The following is a 25,816-nucleotide window of genomic DNA, read 5'->3' as shown; positions in this document are numbered from 1 at the left end:
AAGTCAGACTTGCAGGATAGCGAACAAAAGTTAATCGAGAGATTTATTTTGTTGATTTAGCTGCACGAAATGGAAGGTGGAAGCGATTCTTTTTTGTTGTATTTCCTTTTGCGAGGATTTATACAGTGTACCGTATGCAGTATTGGCTGTAAGTAGCGTGGTATAACATTGATCAGACATTTCCCGTTTCTCATTGAAATGTATGTAAATAAGCGCCTCTTTTAGAATTATCGAAATTGCTAGTGTGTAAATTCTGTGATTCTTCGGATTAATGCGATATATGTAAATTTTATACATTCTTCTAGAATTATCGAAATAGCTATAGAGTGTGAATTCTATGATTTTTCAGATTAATGCGATAATGCAAATTTTATATATATGTGCATATAAAGTATTCCTTCTTTAATCCTTTTTTTAAAATTATAAAATTCACCACGGTCTACATCTTTTCTTTTCTTACAAATTTTATCTGTTTATATACAAAATGGCGAGAATAATACATTTTTTCGCAATAGCTGTATGTCATATTAGAATTAGGAAGCAAATGAACATACGGTATCTAGTTTTTCTTGCTTCTTTTGCTTCGATATGGCGTTTCAAAATTATACCACGAACTGTGAATTAATTCTCTTGTTCAGAAGTCTCTAATTTGTCGCTAGAATATATTCGTGCCGCTATTTGGTGATTTTATTTTGCTTTAATCCTCGCAAAATTACTACAAAACAGCGGAATTCTTCGTTATATCTATATTGCTTTGAATCTTATAATTCTCTAGATTATATCTCGTATCTTCATTTATCCTTTTCCTCCCGACATAGTTCGCATAGTTCTGAAGTAAACATTCTGTAATCTATGCTATTTACATTCAAACAAGGTCCTCGCGGAATTCCATTTCCTCAAACGAGATCCACGCCAAAGGAATTCCATTATATCGTAAGGTAGAAAGCGATTTCCTTGAAATCTCCTTGCTGAAAAATTTTTCTCAAAATTCCCATTCCGACAGTGTCACAGATGTTCCTGCGATTCAACGACCTAACGAAGTTTCGAAAGGCGATAGGGTGGTATTCCGTTGAAACCAGATTTGTCGTCCATTGTAGACCGAATAGTTGGCTATACACAAACATTCTTTCACGCGAAACTAGATCGTTCCGTATCAAATCTGCGGCGAGATAGGTACACGACCACACATCTATAAATACACAGGGCTCGGTGAACTTGCGCCGAGATTCCGGTGAAACTTTAATGACTTTTTGTACCCTCCAGCCATCCACTTTATTTTAAGGGTACTGTAAATAACTGTAGACTCTCTGTCTCGAAAGTTTTTGCCGAACTTAATTTTCCATTCGTCATTTTCGGAGCGATGGTACCGGTGTAAATAAATAATCGCGGATCACGAAACAACGAGATCGACTAGAAAAATTTCTTTAACGACGTAGGTACTCCGCATCTGTTAGTAATCCACGTTTATAGAATTCTGCTACCTTGACTCGTTGATCAAATTAAATGACAGACTAAATCCCTAGTCCCTAATTTATTTTACATCCAAGATATCTTCAATTACAACGAGAAATCGAGTTCCAAGAAATTCGAAGGGATAAATATACAGAGGAATAAATATTTATCCTCGATGAGAAAAGTAGACGTAGGAAAGAATAATAACTGGAGAAGTCTGATAACAGGAGAAATCAACCCCGAAATATGCAAATATATCAGAGATTTCGAGAGGACCTTAAGGAAGAGGGCAGAGGATAGACAAGAAAATAGAGTAGAGGAGCAGGACAACGAGTGATACCAAAACTAAGACTATACGTGTACACATACATAAATACCTAAATACAGTAAGGTTATGTGTTAGTGATGGATGAAATTTAATACCAATAACAAGAATTATTTATTTAATTACAAAGATTATCAAATAGAAATATTAGGTTGAAATATAATTAATTTATCACGATCACATGCTCACACGTCTTCTCACTATTAAAACTCAATTGCAACTGACGTATGCCAAATCACTCTCTTTTTTCTTCTTCTTTCATATATTACATTAACATACATAATTCACACAACATCTCAATCATTACACGCCTACTCATTTATCATAATAACCTGAATTCGTTAGATATTTCCAATACATATATACTTAAAATTCTATGTAACCATTACCCATTATGAGCAATATAGAATATGGAGATTCTTAAACTGTATGCAGTAAGAATTAAATATCTAGATAAATATTCATCCTTCTTCTATTACGATGTATCTATCTCGCAAGATGGGGAAAAAATTCAAATTTTCTCGTAGATATTGGATTTTAATTAACTCGATGTTTTATATATTATTATATTATACAGGCTATCGACGAAGTGGTGGCACAAGTTAAACGAAGGCGAAATTACGTTGAAAAATGAATAAAAAATGTAGAGTGACATTTTTTCCTAGGATATAATACGCGATATCGAGTAAGTGATTACTAGACCGATAAAAGATGTCCGTATTTTGTCAAAAAATTTAATTTAAGAGCTTAATTTGTCGATACGTCGAGAATGTTCCATAAGCAAGTCGTGTACGAATATCCATGATCGATCAATAATTCATGTAAGAGATAGGTGAAAAAGTGCTGGTATCTGGCGTACCATCTGGTGCTCAATAAAAAATTAAAAGGAAATTCCGGAGAGCAGGTGAAGAGTATTTGATGCAACGCTGATGGCGCGCAGGAACTTGCTCGTAATGCGTTTATAATTTTCTGAATCTCGAAAATCATTACTTCGGAAAATTCCATCGGTATAACTCAATTTTTAATCGGCCCGGGGTTCAATTTTTAACCCTCTATATCATCTCGAGTTCCACCGAGAAAGTTGCCAAGTGCTTCGGAACTTGTGTTCCATGGAGTCGATTTTTCTTCCTACTGGCCAGTTATGGCGGAGCAATCGCGCGTTTTCGAGCTTTTTTTTTTCTTTCCTTTGCAAAATGCTTACCTGCGCAGAATAAAAGGAGGGAATTATTATCGCGATGCGGAGGGAACGGAAGAAAAATATTTCGTATATTTGAATCTGAATTTTGAATTCCTTTTAAGCGAAGAGCAGTCTGAGTTACAAAAAATTCATAATTTTGACCCAATTTTTTCCCCGCTTGTCAAGCATCAAGGGATGCGACTCACGCAGGAAGCAAAGTAAAAATTTGTTCATTTTTCACCGGTTTCGTACTTGTGACATATTTTTCTTATCTCCGCTGTTTGTAAATTTTTCAATTTTTCACCATACTCATATTTGTGGATAATGTAGACACAGATAATGTAGATAAAGTAATTTTAACGATACAGACTTTTAAATTGAAGCTCCATCGCGAAGTTTAAAAGATTGCTGGAACGAACGAATGAATTTTCGTTCGCTTTTTCGACGTTCACGGTTTCAACTTCATTTCCACCCCGTAAAGATAAAATCGATACCGCGAGTTCCATTCGTCATCGAACGAAAGTCATTTTCGAAGAACCGAAGTGGGCGAAACGATACTTATATTTATTCGCTATTATTCCAATTTCACTACATTCCATCGTGATTTTAATTACAAAGACCTCGTTTCGAGTTTTATTTTTCAATTTTACCACGAAACAGGTTAATCATAACCTACCCGATGCGATAATAAACCAAATTCAGATGCAAATGGACGAAAAGGGTGACCCGGTTACGAAATCGCAGAATCATCGTTCCTTCGAAGAAATCTAAAATTCCTTCGACAATTTATTCGCCTGTTTCGCGGATGTTGCTACAAGGGAACGAGGCTGCATCCCTTAATCACGGTCATGAAAAAACGATCGGGCCGAAGTGGCATTAAAAGCGCATTAAGAAGAATTATTCACGCTCCTCTGGTCGCGAAGAGGAGTTTGAATTTTCCATCGTCCGTCCATCGTGGGAAAATAGGGGGAAGAAAAAGGGAAATAAAAGAGAAAGAGGAAGGAAAGGAGCGAAATTAGCGAATCCGAAAACGATCGAACGAAATTAAGGAAATTTCTGCTCTCGCGGCTTCCAAGGAGGAACACTTTCGTTGCTTCTCTCATTTTCCGGACGATTATTCGGCCAGGTCGGTTCCCATGACCCACTTGAAATTTACACTGGCGAGAAGGTGGGGCAAGTTTCGAAGGTCCCGACCGCGGCGAATATTCAGCGGGACCGAACTGATAAGTGCCCCAAAGACACGATTTCCTTGGTGAACAGGCGACTCCTTGGACCGTCCAGGATGTGTTTCACCCTGCGATTACATCGTTAGCCGGAGATATTCGCTCATCGAGTCCTGCTCTCGTGACCGGTCGATCAGCCCCCTTGTAAATAGATTTAAACTTGCGCCATTGCGGCTGAGCTTATGGGCAGGCGTCCTGCCTTGTTCCGCTCGTTGGATGGCCCTTAATCCGCGTAATCGGTTTGTCGCGAAATCACCCGAGTCGAAAGTGACTCTCTGGTTCGGTGTTTCGGATCGTTCTTCGCGAGACGTTGATTTAAAAGGCCTCCATCGATCCGTTTAATTCGCCACCGCGATATTTCGTTCGGGGGACGTAACGTTGACACTGCGGCCGAATTTTTCGCCTAGGACTCGTTTGAGTATCAGCAGTCGGGAATCCCCAACTGTGTAAAAAACTTTTGCCAGCGGCAAACCGTCGGTACCACTCTGGTAAACGAATTGCCGCGAAAATTCTGTTTCAAAATGGCGAACGAGAGAAATAGCCGATAAATCGGGAAATATCCGAAACGCACGAGGGATGTTTAATAAGTTGCATAATATCCACGCCGGAGGGTTATACGCGAAAAGGGGTAATTAGAGACGTGACATCGTAATTATTCGAACTACGTTACACGCCGAATTTCCACGTTTCGAGTTCCTAATGGAGAAGTGGTCTGAAATCGCGTGGAATTTAAAGATACTTCACGAGGTATTTTAGATCGATAATTAATAACGATATTACCGATATTAATATCGCTGACAACGATAACGCATAATATACAAGAACAATATGGGCTATTACAGGTTTTATTAAAATATCGGTAATGTCGATAATTTATTATCGCTGTTATTAATATTTATGGTAAAATATCGACAATCTGATTAATTAATCGCAACGTGATCGATATCGAATCTTTATCGTACATATCGATTTTATTAAACGAAAATGACGATATTATTGTCGATATTATTTATGGTTTACTAGCTCGGCAATTTTCCCTCGTCTCGTATTTTTTCTTAGCCCGACAGTGTTCCTGAAATGCAGAAAGAAGTGCAACGATAACAAGTTCGGTAATTGTGCGCAACGGGTTCGGTGTTCGACGTTCGTTGAACAACTTTGTCTTCTGTCGGAACTCATTAAACTCGATAATTGGTTTAATGGAAATCAACTTAGCGGGACATTTCGCTAGTCGTTATGGGCCACCTCTTATCTGTTGTGCGATTATTTTGTCAGGCTATCGATGGCGTGTCAGCGTTAAACGCTGCTCCCGGAGACGAAGTGCAATTTTTTCGTTGCACGAGTGTCGCGCGGATGGGATTCAGCTCGAGCCGGTCGTTTCAATTGAAGCACAAGAGAAATAGAGGCAGGATTATTTGTACACGACGTTAAAATGATATCCGAGACGCGGACGGAAGGTTTTACACGGGAACTCGTTTAAGAATGGCGACAGGAAGCAAACAGCGCAACGGTACGACGATAAAGGATGATTAAGTGCCGTTCACGTTAAAAACCTGCTCTATATTGCATGTTAATTGCATCGCGGTTAATTAATCGTCAAACGTCACAGTCGCAAAGGAACAAAAGACTTTTAAGAGACACGGGAACGTCCTTTGTTCGTGTCTCTCCGTTTTTGTTACCCCCGCGTCCGTTGAAAAGCCTCCCTAATAAGCTTATCTACTTGGTCTGCGGTAATTTCGCGAATCGTTTGACTATCGAAATTATTTTCGATTCCACCGAATTATTTTTCCTCCTTTCTTTCGAATAATTTTCTATAATTGTTGCTTCTTCCCTCGAAAGCAAATTTCAATGATCACGCGCAGGGTGGAAAAGTCACCCTCGTGTTACTATCGAGATTAGTCTGGATCCTGTCAATCATCTTCTACCTAACTTCAACGATTATTAACCCTGGACAACCTTAAGAGGAATCCAGGATATCCAACTTCGCATCCTCCAATTATTATATCCTCGTTAATTACGTATAAATTTTTTAAAATCAATTCCTTCGATTTGTAAATGTATATTAACTTTATTTTTACTTTGAATACAATCTTTATTTGTTAATCCTAATGTCAATCAAAATATTAACCCTTTGCACTCGAGAGGTGAGCTTCAGTCACCATTTCATAAAATTTGCAAGATCGATATTAATTAATATATCAAATTTATTGTAACGCAACGTAATCAAATAATTCTACGATTCTGTTATTATACAATTCTTTATTTACTGCTCAAAAAAGTATCGTCAATTTTTTAGTAGAGAATCCTTGAATTTCTACTCTTCTCTAACCAAAAAATCGTCGAGTGTAAAGGGTTCATGTAGAAATTTTCTTTATTGGCTGACTTTTTCTTACTGAATAGCTCTATCCCTTCACACACTGACCTGATGACTACTCTGACGACTACTTAACACTTTACCAACCCATAGCCTATTAATTGTCTTTTTATGACCGACACTTACCGACCATTAGCCTATTAATCGGTTGCCATTATTATTACAATAGTCATTATCATTGTATGAACAGTAAATTGTTATTTAGTACTGACGTACGTTGCTCAGTTCTGTCAATTGCGTTGCTTTATAAACTCCCACATTTTTATATGGGAGGAGTTTTATATAGGGAGTGCCAGGAAGAATCTGCAGCTGAGCGGATGTGCGTATGCTGTTGAATCGCTAGCGGTCGGTAAAGTGTTAATAAGTCACTTAATAACTGACTCTGTCTTCCAGAACGGGCCCTTTTAAAGCCCGTCCAGGGGACAAGCCCCACCCCGAAGGAGCAGAAACACCCTCCACGCCAAGGTCAAGGGTGGAGGAAATTCTTCCTTCCGAGTTAGCCCCTCCGAAGGGTCACCCTCGCGGGGACATCTCACGTGGCCTGGCCCCGACCTCCTACGGCCCATCTGGCCCGAGTTCCAGACGGGGGCACTCTACTTTAATAAATGGTGCCCTTCATTTACCATTCCTACATTAATCCCCTTGACGTATGATACAATCGCGATACTTTGACAGCTGGATTTTTCTTTCGAAATCGAGATTCGGGAATTAAATGGACTGATTTGTTAATCGCATCTGTAGGATCTCCTTTTGTCCAAGATGAAATAAAATCGTCATTATATTTACCGAAATTCCGTTTACAAAGGGGCGGCGAACAATGGGGATATTCGTTCACAAACGACGACGTTCACAAACAGGAGGCTTTGCGAGCGAGAACAATTAAACGATCAGATTTAATTAGATCATATCGGAATTATCGTCCTCGTGATACGGCGAAACAGACTACTGACCATCGATCGACGAACAGCCGTATGTTGCTTTTCACGTGATCCTGATTCACGCCGGATCATTCGCGTGTACGTATATATAGCAGCACTTGGACCGTAAGTTGATGAGCGCATTTCCACGGTGTATAGTACCTGTTTACTAATTACCGGGTATGGAGAACTGATCCACGTCGAGTTTGACTTGTATAGTCGTTGCGTTCATTAACCGACTTCAAACAGTGTATCCATACACCTGCGAAGGACATGTTCCCGTTGGTGCCTCTTGCGAGATTATCACGAATCGTTCCGCAAAACGATCCCGCGATGATGAAGCGTTTATTAATTTTCTTTTTTCTCTTCGCTTCTCTGTCCCTCTTCTTTCTCCTTCCTGCGTTTCGATGCGTGTTTGTGGAGCTTTTGCAACAACGTTTAATATCCCAACGGGCCTGAGTGCTTGCAGCTAGAACCGCGTTCCTATTTAAAAACTCGTTAGTAACCGAACTGTACGTAATACCGTGATGGCGTTGGAATTTTTTATGACAGTCCCTCTTACGAAACTGGGGCTACTGATGTTAATATCGGGTGATATTAAAACTCGTTTAGCATGGTCGGTTGGTATGAATAGTGTTTCGAGGTTCGGCCGAATATCGCTCGAATTTCCCTCCGTGCCTTAAGTCTCGCGAAGTTATGCAAATATAGGGTATCACGTGGATGCACTTTCTAGTCAGGTACAGCCTGAACAAAGCTCTCACTCTCTCTCTCTCCCTCTCTTTCTCTCTTGGTCTCTTCGGTCGTATGCATACACGAATATACTACCTGCCTACTAATTACTGCCGCTGGAACAGTGCCTTGGTCCAGATCCCCAGCTAAGATATCCCTCGTATGAAACCATACGTCAAACCAGCCGATTGTAATAACACTTCGGTGCTATAGCGTTCGCATATCTGAACGCATATGTGCTAATATCCGCGGCCACGTGTGCGCGCGTGTGAATAGAAATGGCACGCAACTGTCGTTAATTGCGCGAGCTTCGAAATTTCCAGGTAATTTTCGCGGGAAAGGCTGTGGTTTCATAGAAACGGTGGCTCGCTGTCTCTTATGGTCTCCGTTGTTCCGCTTTCAATACTAATTTCGAGCGATGGGATAGCAAAAGTTAATTCTAATTTTCAATCGAAGGTCTCGAGAATTCTCAACAATCTAAATTACACCCTTGCTATAAATTACTATAGATTCTACCCTATATTATAGTATAGGGTAAACTACTGTAGTATCGCAGGATTTCCACCTCGTGTATAGGTGACATTAGTTTGGAAGGTCGCCGAGGGTTCGAGGGCCAGGTCGGTCGGAAAAACCCCAGCGATGCGTCAGGCCCTTAGCATCACCATATTTGGTCATGTTGGGGGAGGCTTTTGGGGGAAGATATAAAGGAAGGCAAAAGTGGTTAGCGGGGAGTTCTTGTGTAGAGTTTTTAGGAAGAGTGCTTGGGAAGAGTGATTAGAAGAGAGTTGTATTTTAGTTGAAACAATCGAGTTGTATTATTATTCTTATTACTAATAAATAGTATTATTTAACCACCACCCATGTCTCTACTCTGCTATACCCTATACTACTATACCTTAAATACTATAGTTTACATCCTTATATGTCCTCTTTGATGGTCACTATAAGCCTAGTTCGTCTCCAGTTCTTCTGAATTTAAAGCAAAAGATTGCCTCGGTATTAATTCCAAGCTTCACCCCGGTATCGTTCCATGAACAATGAATATGCATGATGTATACGTTTCTAAAAATACGATATTCGAGGAATCGCCGGCCGAATTAAAATGTATATATATATATTTCTCGAGATCCGATATTTTCCAATCACGAATTGATGGCTTTTAATCCGGATTGATACTATTTCTTTGCACGGTTTAATTGAAGATCAGTCGATGTGGTTTAGGAAGATCTTTTTTCGCCCGTTTACCTCGAAGGCGGTTAATCGGTTCTACATTTGTGTAAATGAAACGTCGAGTAAGAGTTCGCGGAAGGATTAAACGGTGATCACACACGGCGAGAGACCGGGACAGAGGGAGTAGACAAAATTGAAATTCCGTAAATCAAATCCCGCGCAAATCGAGAATGAAGCGTTATACGGTATCATTTCCTGGAAATCCAAGCGATGCAACGATCCCCGGCTATCAGCTGGAGCGAATCACCCTACATGTGTTATAGATGTATGTAAAGGCGCGCGTAATCGAGGAACAGCCGGATTCGGCATTTCCATTTCTTCGATTGTCAAGTTGGAGAACGATTCGAAGCTTGCGAGCACACGTCGCTGAATCCGATTCCGATTCCACGAAATTCTTGTATCTTTGAAATAGCGCTGGGCTACGATCTGGTATTTGATCTTCGAGATTGTCAATTTTCTTTAACTCTAGAACTAGCAATGCGGTCGAAATAACTCGTTTCATATCCTTTGCTTTCGCTGTCACTGTAGCTAGTAAATTTTTATTTTTATTTCAATCAATATTCGTGCTTAGTTATTTCTTTCGTTATTTCATTATTACTTTTTTCGTTACCATTTCGTATTTTTATTAAAATATTTGAACGAAGTTTGTGTTTATTTCTTTTTTTCTCTCTATTTGGATGCAAGTTTGAAACTAGAGCACCGTGTATGCAGTTAATTATCTTCTCCGTGATGCTTTAATTGATATTGGAATTTTGCCTAAAAGTATATTTGATTGCTCGATGCTTCCGATGTTAATACAGGACTCCAGATTAATGTAGGAAAATACGATTTGACTGTGATTTTGACGGTGGAAATATCGAGTATGAAATATTTTACCGAAGCAATTTCCAAGTTTATTTTACCTGACCAATCGGTTTTACCTATTAGATTTGGTATTCGCTCAAGTGGCTAGCAGATCGAGAGGAAATTTCTGTAGCGAGTCGGTAACGAAGTTTCCCATGAATACAGCAAATAAGATTAGTATAGACCACGTAGGTGAAGGGGAAATGCAATTATTTACATTCGTAGATTTACAGATGTAGATTCCGAGGTTTCTAATTGCTTCGTGACTTCTCTCGAAGCGTTGCGGTTACGAGACGGGGATTCTGCAATTTTAAGGACCCATAAAAAGGTTTTATCGACTGTGTTCGATGTAGGTCGTGCAGAAATACAAGCTGCTCCGGAATTATTGCGATCGAGTGTCTCTGTGGAGATTTATAATACATTATCGCGTAATCGTCGAGCGTGAAAATTTCATTCGTTATCCCTTTAACCTCGGTTCCATCGGTACTTCAATTTTCCTTGCAAAGAAGATCGCGAAAGCGAATTTATTCATGGTCATTTGGAAAGAGAAGAATTTATACCCGGTGGATATCTGATTCCGTTGCGAAGTGCTCGAAATTATTTTATTCCCATTAAAATCCGTTTTTATACACGTTATCGTCTCCGTGCTTCGATTTCCCTTTCGAACAAATGGATTAAGTTGGTAGACGGGGTGTATAAATCGTGCAACTTCAACTCAGGCCGACAGTCGTGTAATTAGATACAACATTCCAGGATCAAACTATCCGGGAACTGCTTCAAGTTCAACGGGGAAAGAATTCGCGATGGATCGTAGTAGTTTAATCATTTGAAGGGCAAAAAGTCATTCTCCAACTCTTCCAGGTATCATCTGCTTCATTTACCTAAACGACTAATTATTCTATTTCGAGTGATTTTATATTGGATACTCCTAGAATACTCTTACAATTTTTATTCTATCGATATAGAAGTTCGAATGAGTTTCTAGATGAGTTTTAACAGGATCATAGTTCGATGGGTCAGCTGAAGGACCCCAATAACGCGGTCTATGGGTCATCCGATATTAATATATCAGTGTAAGATTTCTAGCTAGATTAATCCCATGCAGACCGAGATCTGCTCGTCTAGTAAAGAACAACTGCCTTTTAATAATAAAACAGGTTTATTTAATTAATATATTACACTAAGTTCCTCTCAATTCTAACTCTCAAACACACGATTCTCTGTTCACTACGTCTCGACTACACGCAATCTGCCCTTACACCCTTACTTAAAGTCAGAACTCGCTATCTGTATACCTGTTTCTATGGACACCTGTCAAATTGCAGGTAAAGAAATCCAGGTGCCTTTTTTTTTAACGATTAGTTTAATTTAAAGACAATTATATATTATATTAACTGTCTTAATATAAGTTAACTATATCTGTTACCATCGTATAATTGTCGTCAGAACTCTCTCTTTTCATACACAGGCTTTCTCTCTCAATCATTGAACCCAGTTATAAATATCTCATCCGTTCGCACGCACTCCAGGCATCGTCCTAAACCCCTAAGTAGAAGCCGATGTCACTGTTTATTATTCACCAGATAGAATTCTTCACTGCTCGTCACCCCATGAATGAATAATTGTATGAATAATTAGAAAATATTTTCTAAAGTTTTATTCTTTCATCCCAGTCAACCCAAATCGTCTTAAAATATGCAGAAGTCTAGATCCGTTGACCTCCTTCTCTTAAAAGCATCGTGATCTCTTGACAGCCATACGAGCACGAGTTTTTAAAAATTTGGTACCAAGAATTAAATTTCTTCCCAATTCAGCCAGCGTCCCATCGGGTATTTAAATTTCGGATAACAAAGTTCCTCGCTAGACATGTTTTCCTAATTCCAACCCGAGCTAGTTACCCCATAAAATCTGTTTAACACCCTGTAAAGAATGCTCGGCCGGTGTCTGGTCGAGGCGAAATTAGGTTTTTGGCAAGTAGTAAAAAAGTGTAATGTCGTAGATACTCGAGCGTGAAAAGCCTGGTGTAGACTTTTCTCGCGCCTGAAGGATCGCTTCGATGCAGCCATAATTCTTGTGTAAACCGGCAGGCTGTGGAAAAATCCGGTCTGCCAGTGGCCACGAAACACGAAACGTACGCGAGTCGTACGATGCCGAATAATTGATAGAAATTCGACGGTTAGGGGCGAGTTCCTCCGTGGGAATTATTTCACCCGCTTTCCACCAGAGGAGAAATCGAGAGTTTCGGTGAATCTACTTTCGCCGGGGTTCGACGACGCATTAATCAGCGAGATGGCGAACGGAAATTCGAAAAAGAAATAATTTATCGCGGCGAGATTCCAGCAGCGAGCGAAATGGGGAACTTTTTAAAGGGAGAAAAATGGAAATGGCAATGCAATTAGTCTTCCATATCATTTGTTTTATCGCCATCCCCGTCCCGGCTCCCGATTTTGTTTTTGTCCAACAGCTTTCCGTTCTATCCCCCTCATAAAATTATTTTCCCGTGTTTCGCGCCTCGGGAGTTTAACTTCGCCATGGCAATTTTCTGCCACGAGTAGCTACGAATTATAGAAAAATTATCTAATCGCTTATTCGCTGTTTCGAGATTCGTTTACTTGAGTGGAGAACTTGGAATATATAATATTTCAAGATGAAAATAGAGAAGACACGATTTTCGCTGTATTTGCGGGGAGATATCGAGGAAAGGAATTTTTCTCCGAATTTTTCTTCATACTATCGCATAATGCCATCCTTTACTTGCATAAGTAAGTTCGATTTGTCATCGTGATATTTTTCATTGCTCAGATATAGCTCACACATGTCAAAATAGGTTTGCTTCGAAATGGTCATTTCAAAATTAGTAGTAACATAAATTTCAAATTTCCCCAAAACGCGTTTAAAATGGGCAATTCGATGGTATCGTTGTCTTCCATAAAAGTCACTTTCGAGAGCCGTCACTTTCTTTTCGATAAACCTTATTAAACCGATACAAAGCAACCCTACAGCACCCTTATATTCGCGAAACTTTCTGCTCCCTTTATTCGCCAAGTTTTATCGTAATATCTCTTCATTAATTCCAGCCTTCGGTCGCTGGAAACAGACGCGAACAGGGTGGAACGCGAGGTGTAATTAAATGGAATTAAAACGGTACAACCCTCTACGCGATATTAACCTTTCTCGACTACCGATATTAACCTTTCGAAGCTACAAAAGTGTTTGCGCACACCCTCGTTACTTAGCTCTGTCACGTTCTGAAAAATTCACGGGAAACATTTTCCAGGACCCCGTTCCATCCAACAGATTCGTCGTGTACCGTCGCAAACAATGAAATAAACACCGTCGTCTGGCGTCGAATTTTCTTCGGAATTTTCCAAGAAAAATCCCTCTCGGTACCCTCGCGTGAAGAATGAATAAAAGATACCTGTTACAATGATAAACCGGGTAAATAAATCCAACTAGTTTCTAATCCCAATAAGGACAAAGTATAATTATCAAAGAAGATATAATATATATATATAAAAAGGATAAAATGTAAATTGAGACATCGTGCCAGAGAGCTACATAAGGAGATCTTGAAATTTTAACGACCACTTAGAACTAATCGAAATTTCCATCTTACGAGCCCATCCAGCACGGCTCTCGCGCTTTAAAGAGAAGAAAGTCATCCCCCCCCCCCCTGTTCGGCTGAATTTTCCCCCGATTTTATCTGGCCCATCTCCGCTCGGAATGCTCGCGAAAACCGCGAGTTACCTTCTTTCCGTGGCCAGTTATCCGCGAAACGCTTCGATGCTTATGGCGGATAATAGATAAACAGACCCGTAGCACGGAAACCAGGTTAATGGCGGACGATTTAGTCATATGCAGCATGGATATCCTGAACACTGTCTCGTTTATCCTGAACGACGACTTAATGCTCGATAAAATTCCTACGCGTGTCAACATTCGTCGATCGTAACGCGATTTTTCCACGTTTCGCGAAGGAGGAATTACATCGGTTTGCGCGGAGGGTGGTGCAAATTCTGCACGAATCGTGGAAAACGCGTTACTTCGGGCGAATTTTTGCGAAATACCTTCCACCGTGGGTTTATTCCGGTATTTTTACGGTTTGAAGAATGGAAAGGAAATTAAACTGTTTGCAGCTGGCTGTTCCTTGTGAATTGGTGGACGTAATAGATGTGGGAAAGGGACTCGAATGTCCCTTTTCAGAAGACAGAACAAGAGGTTACTGGTAATTACACTGGGAAAAGTTCAGCGAATGCGGAACTTTGTCGAAAATATGCGGAACATTCGAATAAAATAATTATGCATCCTATGCCATACCGTTATAGTTCCATTCATTTTTCAAGAGTGGTACGAAAATATTAAAAATATATTTGGAGGACGTTTTAGATAATTCAGAAATTCCCATTAGTTTGAGAATGTTGACTGGTATTTCTTAAGTAAAATTTGTAGCGACCATCATTCTCACCCTAAATGGATTCCTACTTGAAGGTGGTTCGAGAACTTGCGAGAAAGTCTTCGATGAATCCTCGACCTCTCTTAAATAGAAGTTCTATGTCACCTAAGTATCTCCATCTAAGGCAGGGTCTGCTAGAATTTCTTACTGACGAGTACACTAGCAGGGCCAGGACGAAACGCATCCCTTCCTGTTTCCTTTCGTTCTTCTACCTGCTACCCGTATCATAGTACTACTAGTAGTACGAGACAAAGGGATACCAACAGGCCAGCACCATAGGAACACCAGACTATCACTGGGAACCATTGAGTCAAGACCCTTTGCACTCGAGAGGCAACTCTCAGTCGTCATTTAATCAGATTTTAAGGATCGATGTTAATTAATATATCAAATTTATAATTACCTAACGATGCGTGGAATGTAAAATAATTCTACGTCTTAATTTGCATATGATTTCTTATTTACCGTGTTAGAAATATCGTCGAATTTATGGCAGAAAGTCTTGGAATTACTATTTTCCTGTAACGAAAAAATCGCCGAGTGCAAAGGGTTAAAACAACCCCATGAGAGGGGACCTCACGAATCCTATCTCAACCTAGAAAATTCCATGTACCCCTTGCACGTAGCAGAGTATTTCGAAACTTAACGTAACTTAAAAATTTTACATGAAAGAATAATATTGAAAAATAAATTGAAAAATTCTATAAATTTCGGTGCCTTCGTCTTTGTGAAAGGGAAATTTCGTCACCGACTTGATAAAGTGACAAACACTACAGGTTCAATTTGGCTCTCTAAGATCATGCTCATCCGCTACTTATTGTCACTAGATCGTTCTTGCTTGACGACAATTAGTGACGGATAGTTCTTTGAGGAGATTGTGTTTGGCTTCGAAATATTATAGTAAGTGGACTGTGTGTCTATCTTGCTATGGCATGTTTTTATATTCTATGAGATAATAGGTCTAGTCTATTTATGTTAACCTTTGTAATTTCTAGGCTTTGTAATTTGTAATTGGTTGGAGTTTCCGAACTTAAGGTATAAGGGTAGGGGTTACAAATAGAAAAATGAACTGAATTATTGTCCCCATACTCCAGATACTTGGCGTATATGATAGCCAATCTTCAAGGTGCCATCGTGTCTTATCTGGGTACGGGGTCGGCAATATGGTTTTTCCTGATGAGTAATACCACCAAAACGGTATTTCCAGAATTAACATCCCCTTAATGGCAGCCTAAATTCATCGATCACGCGAAGATTCGCTTGAAGCTGATATGGCGAATATCTCAACCTGAAGAATTCCATGTAACTTAAAAATTTTACATCGAAGAATAATACTGAAAAATAAATTTTAAAAATTTTATAAATTTCGTTCGTATTAGCGAAAGAGAAATTTCCTCGCCGATTTGTCGGTAGAGTTTCAAACACTACAGGTTTACTTCGGCTCGAAGATCATGCTCGTTCTCGTAATGGCAGTTTAAATTCACCGGCCACTCGAAGATTGGCTGGAAATTTATATGGCGAAGGGTATTATCAGCTCCGGTGGCGATCGATCGGGTCGATGCTCGGTATCATCGTCCGGAAGTGGATTATCGTGGACTTCCTAACAAGAACATGGTAGTTGCCATTACGAAGCTGCTTTCGTCTCCTGAAACGGCCGTGGCGCTGCAGCATTGTCGTCGAAAGATAAACAGTTGCGAGTTACCGTGACAAAGTTAACGTGCTGCCAACAGACTGGTATCTGATCGTGGGCCCTGGCACCGGTGATATCGAGCTCGAGCAGAGAGAAGACCGAACAGCGAGTTAAATAACCCTGGTGCGGTCGACAGGAGCGCCGTTGCCGGAAACGCGAGTCCGTAATTTGAATCTGGACCCCGAAGAGGCGGCGCGAACGGGGTAAAAAGGGCAACTCTTCAGCCGTATGCGGCCGTGCCAGAGTTCTCCAACTTCGCTTTGATCCGGATCCCTTTAAAACCGGGATTATTTCCTGCGGGAACAATTTCGCCGGGAACCGTTGCCGAATAATTTTCATGCGACGGTAAAAATCTCCGTCGACCAAACCAGAGTTACCATCCGAAGAGAGTGTACTCAAAGAAGATGTGGCTTTCTCTTCTTCTTTTCGTTCCCTTTCCTTTTTACCCTTCCTTTTTCCCTTTCACGGCCTTATTAGCATTTTCGAACTTCCACGGCTGCCTCGTGGGTTTGCTTTTTGTATAGCTCGCAGCTTTCGAACCTGCAGAAATTCCGGCGCCGCAAGTTTTCAGTTTTTCACCCTTCCACGTGTATTCTTCTTTTTCCCTGCGCGCGTTCGCGTCGGTTCTCGAACGTTCGGGATAAATTTCGACTCGGGATCGGGGTTTCGCCGGGTTTCGATCGCTGCACGAAGTCATGTTGCCCTTTTTGCTCCCCCTTCTATTCTCATTTGTAGGCAGTTAAGCAACGTAGGAAAACCGATGTCCAATCGCCTGTGCCCGAACGTATTTCATTGATTAGAACGTACGAGGCTGTTTCATCAGGAAACCCGCCCTGTTCTCTGTAACGTTAAATGCGATTCTATCGCGTAAAACGGGCAGCGGTATTTGGTGTTTTTCAATTTCGCGCTGTTGTACATCCGGCTCGGAGATCGATCTCCGACACGAGTATTGCGAGTCAGGCACTCGCATTCCTTTGCTTTGATTTGCAATCGCCAATTTTTGTTACCACTCTTTCGAATTTCGTAAAAGCTTCCTTTCCCTTGCTCTCCGTCTCGTTTGGAGAAATTCAATGAAAGTTTAATTGGAATTATGGCTGGATTATCTCGAAAGACTTCGATTCGTCGGATTTCGGAGAGCCTGAAATTTCGAAGGAATGGAATCGAAATTGCAATCAAAGCTTCCTCGGACTAATTGATTTAAATACGGAAACTGGCGTATTATCCGACCCTGTCGATAACTATAAACGACCCAGGGTTCTGGAGTTTAGTCTAGTTTCCGGTTACAAGTTTCCTGGAGAACATCTTGAAGTAATTCGCACGCTCTGGGAATATAACTCGCGATAAGGGTAATTATAGTCTGTTGTTGGCCACGTCATCTATACCGAATGCTATCTCGCTACCACAGGAACAATTCCCACTTGAGTGGTAATAAAGGAACTCCGTGATATCCACGCACGTTTCGGCACGTTTGCAGCCAGGGTGAAAAACCAATCGTCGATGTAAAAACCGATCGTCACGTATTTCATAAGTAGATGAAGCGGAAAAAGCGCAGGGGAAATACAACGAAAGTTGCCAGCAATTTCGGCACGGACCTAGATATTGCGCAGCGAACAAAATATCGTTCACACACGTGACGATAACATTAGCGGTAAATGGGTCAACGGGACGATGGTTATATACATCTTTCGAAAATTCTCAGCAACTCCTAGCCCGGGAAAAATCGAGTCCATGCGGAAAGAAACGACCCTCGAAATGTGTTCTCGAGCCAAGAGCTTATGGGGAAATTGGAACCCGTTGTGTGATAAATTTTTTCGAATTTCCTGTTTCTCCGATTTTCTACCGCCAAACGTATTATTTCCGATTGAAACCTAACTATTTTATTCGATCCAATTATGGATCTTTATCTCATCTTCGATTTCTCGTTTTATATGTGTTTTATGTATCATTTTAATCGAGTAATAGTTCCTATATACAGTCCGTTTCAAAAAGTAGATTTAAATCTAAAATTAAATTATCTGTTTAACGAGATCGATGAAAATGGTTAATTCCAATTGGATAATAACGTATTTCATCGGTGTTTTCATCTGAAGCACATTTAATATCTCTGTTATTTCTGATGATGCGAAAATATGTTGTGAGAAAAAGATTGCATAGTTCCATCGTGCAAATACAACTGTAGGACAAATTTTCTCTTTTCTTAAATCGAAATTAAATTTAAATTTCTTCTTTTTAAGTAAAAATTTCGAAGTCGTTGACGGTTCCTTAAATGGGACAATGTTTTCAATGTCCCATTAAGAAATAGAAAATTCTACAGCAACAGGCAAAAATAAATTGCTAATATATAGATGATCGTAATTAATTCCTTTCATTCGTACATAAGAAATTAATAATCCACATTAAAATACACTAAAATTGATTAGAATCAATTTTAACAACAAAACCACATAAAAGTATTCCATTTGAATTTTTTGGGGCACGATGGGATTTAGAGTACCCCACCTTTTCGATGCACCGTAATACATGGTGGAACATTTTCAGTCCCACCTCGAAATATTGCAATAGCTGCATACGTATAGGTTTATATTTCGTCTTATTTACGTAAAATAATTGGTAGTACCTTCGATAAATGTCGTAAATGTATGCAATATTCAACATGCCAGTACAGGTTCATGAATTGAGCCATTTATTGCACAAATCGATTAACTCCACTTTGTGAAAAATCTTAAATATAAGAAGTTATGACTATACCAAGTGCTTTGACACTTAAATTGAAGATTTTTCAAAAAGTGGAGTTAACTAAGTGAGTTAACTAAGAACGACTCGATTGTTGCAAGTGGAACATTTACTGTGACAATCTTTTTTCCTGATTTTATGTTTTTGATCTATTCAATTCCTTTATCAGTAAAAATAAAATAAAATTTCTATGCAACGTGGGTCTATTTCATTATCTAAAATCCTGTGCCGCGAAGAGTTAAACAAACTTCAACAAACTCCCGGAAATCCTTTCAGGCTTCGTATATTCTATAACCCAGCACTCGAGCCAAATTTCGTTCCGCTTCTTCGACACCGCGAAATTAGACTAAGTGTGCTCAAAGGCAGGTATAAATAAAACAAAAATCCATTTGGCCAAACGATTCCGTGTCATTAAATTAACCAAAACAGCGTGCAACTCGTGCTTTCGAAACCTTTTACAGCAACAACGATGCAGGAGTGACTCGCGTGCGAACGTTGAACCAGGCCAGTTCACCGTATAACTTGTTTGTTACGATTCGTTGCAGGGGGGTGAGAAATGAGAAACAAAAGGCTCGATCGACGGGTGTATTTCTCTTTTCCGCGTGGAAATTCGGGCAACTCGCGACGATGGTAATTAACGGGAGAAAATTGAGCGGAACGACGTGCGAGTCGTGTTCAACGATCGGGGAACGTGATCATTACAGATAAGTGGAATCGAGATGGCTCGCAACGTTTCACGATTATAGACGGCCAGGCATCGTCGATTCATCTCGCGGCTGCACCGTTTCGATGATCGGGAGGGGTTGATTGATAGCGATCCTCCGCGTGTGCAAGCTCGGAATCGACGAGCTGAGACAAACGATCTCGTTCACTGTCCAGGAATACCGGCAGATCTCGAGTATTCCAGTCGCAAGGCGTTCGAACGTGGAAAACCGCTCACCCTGTTCCTAGGGTCGAATCTCGGAAACTCGAGTTACCTCGTAGCTCCCCTACTCGACCAATCGGCCCATGTTATTTGTATGTAAAGTAGATGCCCATTCTCGCGCCGATTTTCGACACCGTTTACTTCCCGCGAGCGTCAGTTACAATTTGCAACGTTCTTGCTCTGTAGGTGCAGAGGAATCGCTTGGAAATGGAGAAATTAATTTTACGGGGTAATTTTCTTAAATTGTATATATCTGTGCAAATAAAAATTGCGAAGAACGTGGAATTGTAGTGTCAAACTCCTTCAGGTATATGGACCACGTAGATCATTTTTAATTTATCCATGGAGAATATTTTAGCGAACAAGGAAAGAGTCATTTATGTGTATCTGAAAATTTGGGTTCGGATGTGGTTATTAATTTTAGTATATTGATTTTTGTGGTCGAATTTTTCTTTAGGACATGTCTGCCTCGATAGAGATAGTTCTTGGAGAAGAAATTGGTAAGAAGACGATGCAGTTTTCTTGAAACGCTCTATAGGAAAGTGATAAAACTGTGAAAATAGTGTTGTGAAAATACAATCTTAAATTGTATATATTTGTGAAAATGAAAATTGTGAAGAACGTGGAATTATGATGTCAAACTTCTTCAAGCATATGAACCGTGTAGTGCATTTTTAATCTACTGATAGAAAATATTTTAGTGACCAAGAAAAGAATCATTTATGTGTATTTGAAAATTTGTGTTCGTATGTGATTATCAATTCTGGTATATTGATTTTTATAATCGAATTTTTCTTTGGGTCATGTCTGATGCGACATGGATGATTCTTGGAGAAAGCACTGCGATTTTCTTGAAACGTTCTCTACGAAAGTGATAAAATTATCAAAATACGTCTAGTTTTAGCTTGGCCTTCATACTAGGTGTTTAATGAAATGTAGTGTGCAGTCTCTCGTACGAAAAAGGTCACCAGGGGATTGCACGCGTGAAATGGTTATTTATACATGACGTGATCGCAAAGCTTCGTCATTCTACGATTTTACTTCTGGCAGCTTCCAAATCGCGATGGAACTTATGGCACGAAACAATAAGTGACGTAGTATTTAAAGTTTCGCGTTTTATCGCTTAAATGCCACTTTCATAATTACCAGCGCAGTTATAATTATCCCGAGCATCCCGAAATAAATTTCGCTTTTACGTCAGAAATTCGCTAATCCATCGGCGAGAAGGTATAATTGGGCTGTAAAACGATTAGGCACAATTGATGAGGAATCGATGAACGAAGGTGTGTTATGCAAACAGATGTGCGAACGGATATGCAAACAGAGATGCAAACTCTATGCAAACCGATGTTATTCTTAACATCAGAGACTGCAGGTCAAACCACACAATGGCGTCGCTTGAAATTCATACACCGCGTTGTTTTCTTCGCCTAACAACTGCGGACCTCGATGCAGAGGCTGCAGCGTTATGGGCCGAGGCGAGTCATTTTCCCGCAACCAGAAGATTCACGCAATAATAATTATGCGTCTGTCCAAGATAACAACGAGAAAACTTGCACGCCTGCTATAAAGTTGCCGATTGCGTTACTATGAAAGATATATCGAGAAGAGAGATTTCTGTTCAGCAAAACTGAATCGAGAACAGAAGGAAATTCAGGAGCCATTGCTCTTATTAATTCTCCTTTCCTTCCAGGATTCGTAGAGTCATAAATTCGCCTATTCCTATCTTCGCTCGATAAAATTCTAATTAATTACAAATTCATAATTTTTTATCCGAAGGTTTTCCATTATTCATTACTTCCTGGTAAATACCTAAATTGTATACCTCATAATCCCAGTTTCCACGAAGAAACTGTTATGGAACATTTTTAAATTCCAATTTGTGGCGTTTTCTGTTGCAATCCCAGGTAATAGGATTAACGTTGGATGCGATGTATCCGTAATTCCTCGAATCACGTCTCTGATATATCAATTTACAGAGTAGATGGTAATGCGATTAGCGAAGCTATGGGCGTCCTGACTTAGACAATCCTCTCACGTCTTAGAGTATTCCGTCTACCTCAGCAGCGAAATGGTTAATGAGGTAATGGTACGGGTCAATGGACGAACTAGGTCTAAAAGGAAGCTGTTCTGTCCACAAATTGCTCGTGTGTCTCATTAAGGCTCTATAATAAGTGTGTAGGAGTTGAAGATATCAGGTTCCACTGATTGATGTAGTTTCCATATGTTCTCCTACGTCTGTGAGTATCTTGAGACTCTGAACTATAATGCAAAAGGTTTTATACAAACGGTGTACGTTAGGAGTTCTATGGACTCAACAGTGTGCACGTAACATCGTATGTGTATGTAGAATTGTTGGGTGGCAGCAAAACGAGGGTGGTAAATAATAAATATCATTTATCGTGAACTAATTTACTCTAAACTTACGATTTTCAAAATGGAGGTCTCTCAAAGAACTGTCTATTACATAAGTACTTACACGAAAGGCACTGTCACAGGCAGTGACGTTATACCCTAATCACGCTACACTCACTATTTCCACATATATGTAGGATCGTTTTTAGGTGGATTGACTTAAGATAGTATTGTTGGCTTCTTAATAGAATAAAATAATGGTGGATAAGAATAATAGAATAATGGCGGCTGGCTATGGAATAAGAGAGATTCGTTATGGGTACACTCTTCTGATCTTTCTTAAAACTGACTCTTACAACTGACTTTTAAAAAAGATGTAACTGATAGACTGCAACTAATGGACTGCAATTGATGGACTGTCTTTCCAAATCGTCTTTGGACACTGTTCTTTCATGCCCTTGCACCCTTTCAACCATTCATTCTGTCCTCTTTCATAATCAGGCTTTCTTTCTCAATCATGCCCTTTCCCAACCTCGGTGGGCTAGGTACTTTAATCAAGCATCTCTAAACTTTCACTCGATTGTATCATAAACATTCTTTGCAGTCGATCCTCTTGCACGAGGATCTACTTTTGTTCTAAGCCCAGACACTCTTGACATTCTTTCAGGACCGTACTCATTCCATTTTTGCAAATATAAGTAAAAACGTTACGGAGTTCGTTCAATTTTCAAACACGATTCTTGGCCAAAGAATTGTTCCCTTGGCAAGCACGCGTGTCACCAATCCAGAAAACTTGTGACGCGATAACTGTGCGAAAGCTCCGTGTGAATGAAAAATAGATAGGTGCACTCGCTTTGTTTATGCAACTTCTTTCGCGAGAGGTTTGAATGCAAGATTCTAGATAAGTCTGTACATCAAAAGCAACAAGTGGCCACACATCACGTACGATATGTCGATAAAATAACACCCTGATATGCGATTTTGATATAGATCGGCAGACCACTTGGAGTCATTGATTAGTAAACATCGGTTTTATTTATCGAATCACCGATTCCACTTCGCGGGTTTGCTTTGAAGCAGCCCGACCAAATCGACAACCCGTTTTATCCGGTCAATCACTCGTCCTAATAGAATCGATATTTTTCCATCTGGGTCTATTTGTACGCGAACCTCGTCGTGTCGCGTGTTTTCGCCTGTCTCTCTTTCAGAATATCAGCGAATCGGTGAAAATAACCCCCGTGGTACGAGAGAATTGTTACTCGCATGGAGAACAAATTACAGGGACCGATACCTTCTTGAGAGTAACAGCGATTCCGACCACGTTTGAAAGAAGTCAAACGAAGTCAGGGGATCGATTGGCTCGTAGAAATAAACTTGACTTGACAAGTTCGCGAGAGTACACGAAACTTTTCTGGCCGAAGTTATCGGAGACGAGGTTGGTCGTAGTTCGAACCTGAAACAGTCAGAGTCTGGTTGTAATGATTCACGGTGCGATTGCATCGTTTCTGACATTCTGACGAGAGTTTTCGACGAAGTACGAGCGAACCTCGTTGATGGCGAATTTGTGTACTAACAGCGAAGATTATCGAAAAAGGGAGGAAAGAAAAATTTTTTTTTTTATACTGAATAGAGAAAAAAGAAGGCAACTATTTTGGATCGTGAACAAAATTGATAACCGCAAATTTTTCCGTTTATTTTCTATTTTACACCGTGATTGTTTAACGCGAACGACCGACATTAAATCAACGATACAGTCGCTGGCTGCGGTGTGTACCAAACAGTACATTAAGCTAATTGCTCTCAGGAAAACCGGCTAATACGCTAAACCTAATTTCATACTACGGATATACTAGCATAGAGGCATAAATGACCGTGTTTTTCTCGTGATTTTTAATATTAACTCCGGTAATGTTAGTACGAAACTATTAACCCTTTAAATGGCCGAGTGAAATGCCTGTTACGTAATCAGTCGGATGAAGTTAATTTAACTCGGCCGAAAAGATTAATGGATTATGCTCTTCACCTAACGAAATACGCAAGTGTATTAAGCTTGCCTGTGGATTAACGTCAGAAATTGTTGATGCTTATTGAAATTTACTTTAGCTTTACAGAAGAGTTAAGAGCGTCTTCAGTGATTCGATTGTGCCAGGTGCATTCAACGTGAATAATTTAATTTTTCGTGGTAATTGGCTGCTCTGATTGATGACATCCTCACACTCAGAATCTTCTATCGTGTTTATATAATAATGTAGAGTCATACAGTCTCTAAGTACCACGCTGGAGAGTACTTCGGCTAAAATTTTGGTTCATTAAGAACTGAAAATAACTATAACTAACTCACTCACTGACTCGATGCCTGACTGATTGCTTCATTGGTTATCTTAACCACTGTCAACTCTCGAACTCTTTGACTCGAAATTTTGAAAACTGCTTCTAGAACGGGCCCTTTTAAGTCCTAAGCAGCGCTATCACGCTCAACTTTGCTGATGCATGTACGTCACATAGTACCAACAAGCGCTATTACGACGATTGGGATTTTTCGACATAAAATTAAACAAGCACTATCGCGCCGTTTGGACTTCTTCGCACTCGATTAAGGCAAGCGTTTTCGCGCTGTTCAGGGTTTTTCGATCTTACTCTTACGAAAGCCTCAAGCGCAGCTTGGGATTCGAACGGTCAAGGCTGTCCGGAAGACAAGCACTTCCCCCGAGAGAGGAGAAAATTCCCTCCACGCCAAAGTCAGGGGCGAAAGAGACTCCTCCTTTCGGGTTAGGCCTTCCGAAGGGTTAGGGCCTCAGTTTACGACGAGGAAAACTGGGGTTGTGCGAAGCCACCTCACGTCACCTGGCTCCGACCTCCTGTGACTCATCTGGCAGTCAAATCCTAACGAGTCCTCTAGACCTGATGCAGTATTCCCTACGGGAACACTTCGACCATCGCACCCTAATAGAGCCTAGAAATATCCTACAATAGTTACCCAGGCTCCCTCTCTCTTTCTCTCCCTCTAAGCAATGTTAAGTTGACCATCTCAGTCTATCGCACTGATTAATTGTTCAAGTGTCTTTTAACGTTCTGGTTATTTCAAATTATTATTTGCAGGATCGAAATATTTGTACCTTCATGTTTCACTGATTTTACATCCATGTAAAATCCCATCCCATGTCGGCAAACCTCGTACAGGCAATATTTAACCCTTTGCACTCGACAGGTGACTCTCAGTCGTCATTTGTTACGACACCGCAACTCGAATGGAGTGTGACCAGGTGATTCGAAATTCTGAAGAACGATAGTAAATGTTAAATGTTAAAGCAACGTAACGAGACGCGAAGCATCGAAATAAAATGGTTTTGTACATCAATAATTTTTATTCATCTCATAAAGTATCACCAAAGC

The 25,816-nt window shown here is 40.1% G+C and overlaps 1 protein-coding gene across 1 annotated transcript in view; it reads right to left on the bottom strand.

Moving 5' to 3' along the window:
• Positions 1 to 25,816, bottom strand: part of nAChRa7 (nicotinic acetylcholine receptor alpha7 subunit) — a 271,960-nt gene that overhangs the window by 128,180 nt on the left and 117,964 nt on the right. The window lies entirely within an intron of this gene.

Source organism: Eufriesea mexicana, unplaced genomic scaffold, assembly GCF_001483705.2.
Source record: "Eufriesea mexicana isolate 0111107269 unplaced genomic scaffold, ASM148370v2 scaffold4744748336, whole genome shotgun sequence".
Taxonomy (NCBI): domain Eukaryota; kingdom Metazoa; phylum Arthropoda; class Insecta; order Hymenoptera; family Apidae; genus Eufriesea; species Eufriesea mexicana.
Note: the sequence above shows the minus strand (reverse complement) of the source record. Positions and strands in the feature narration are given on the sequence as shown.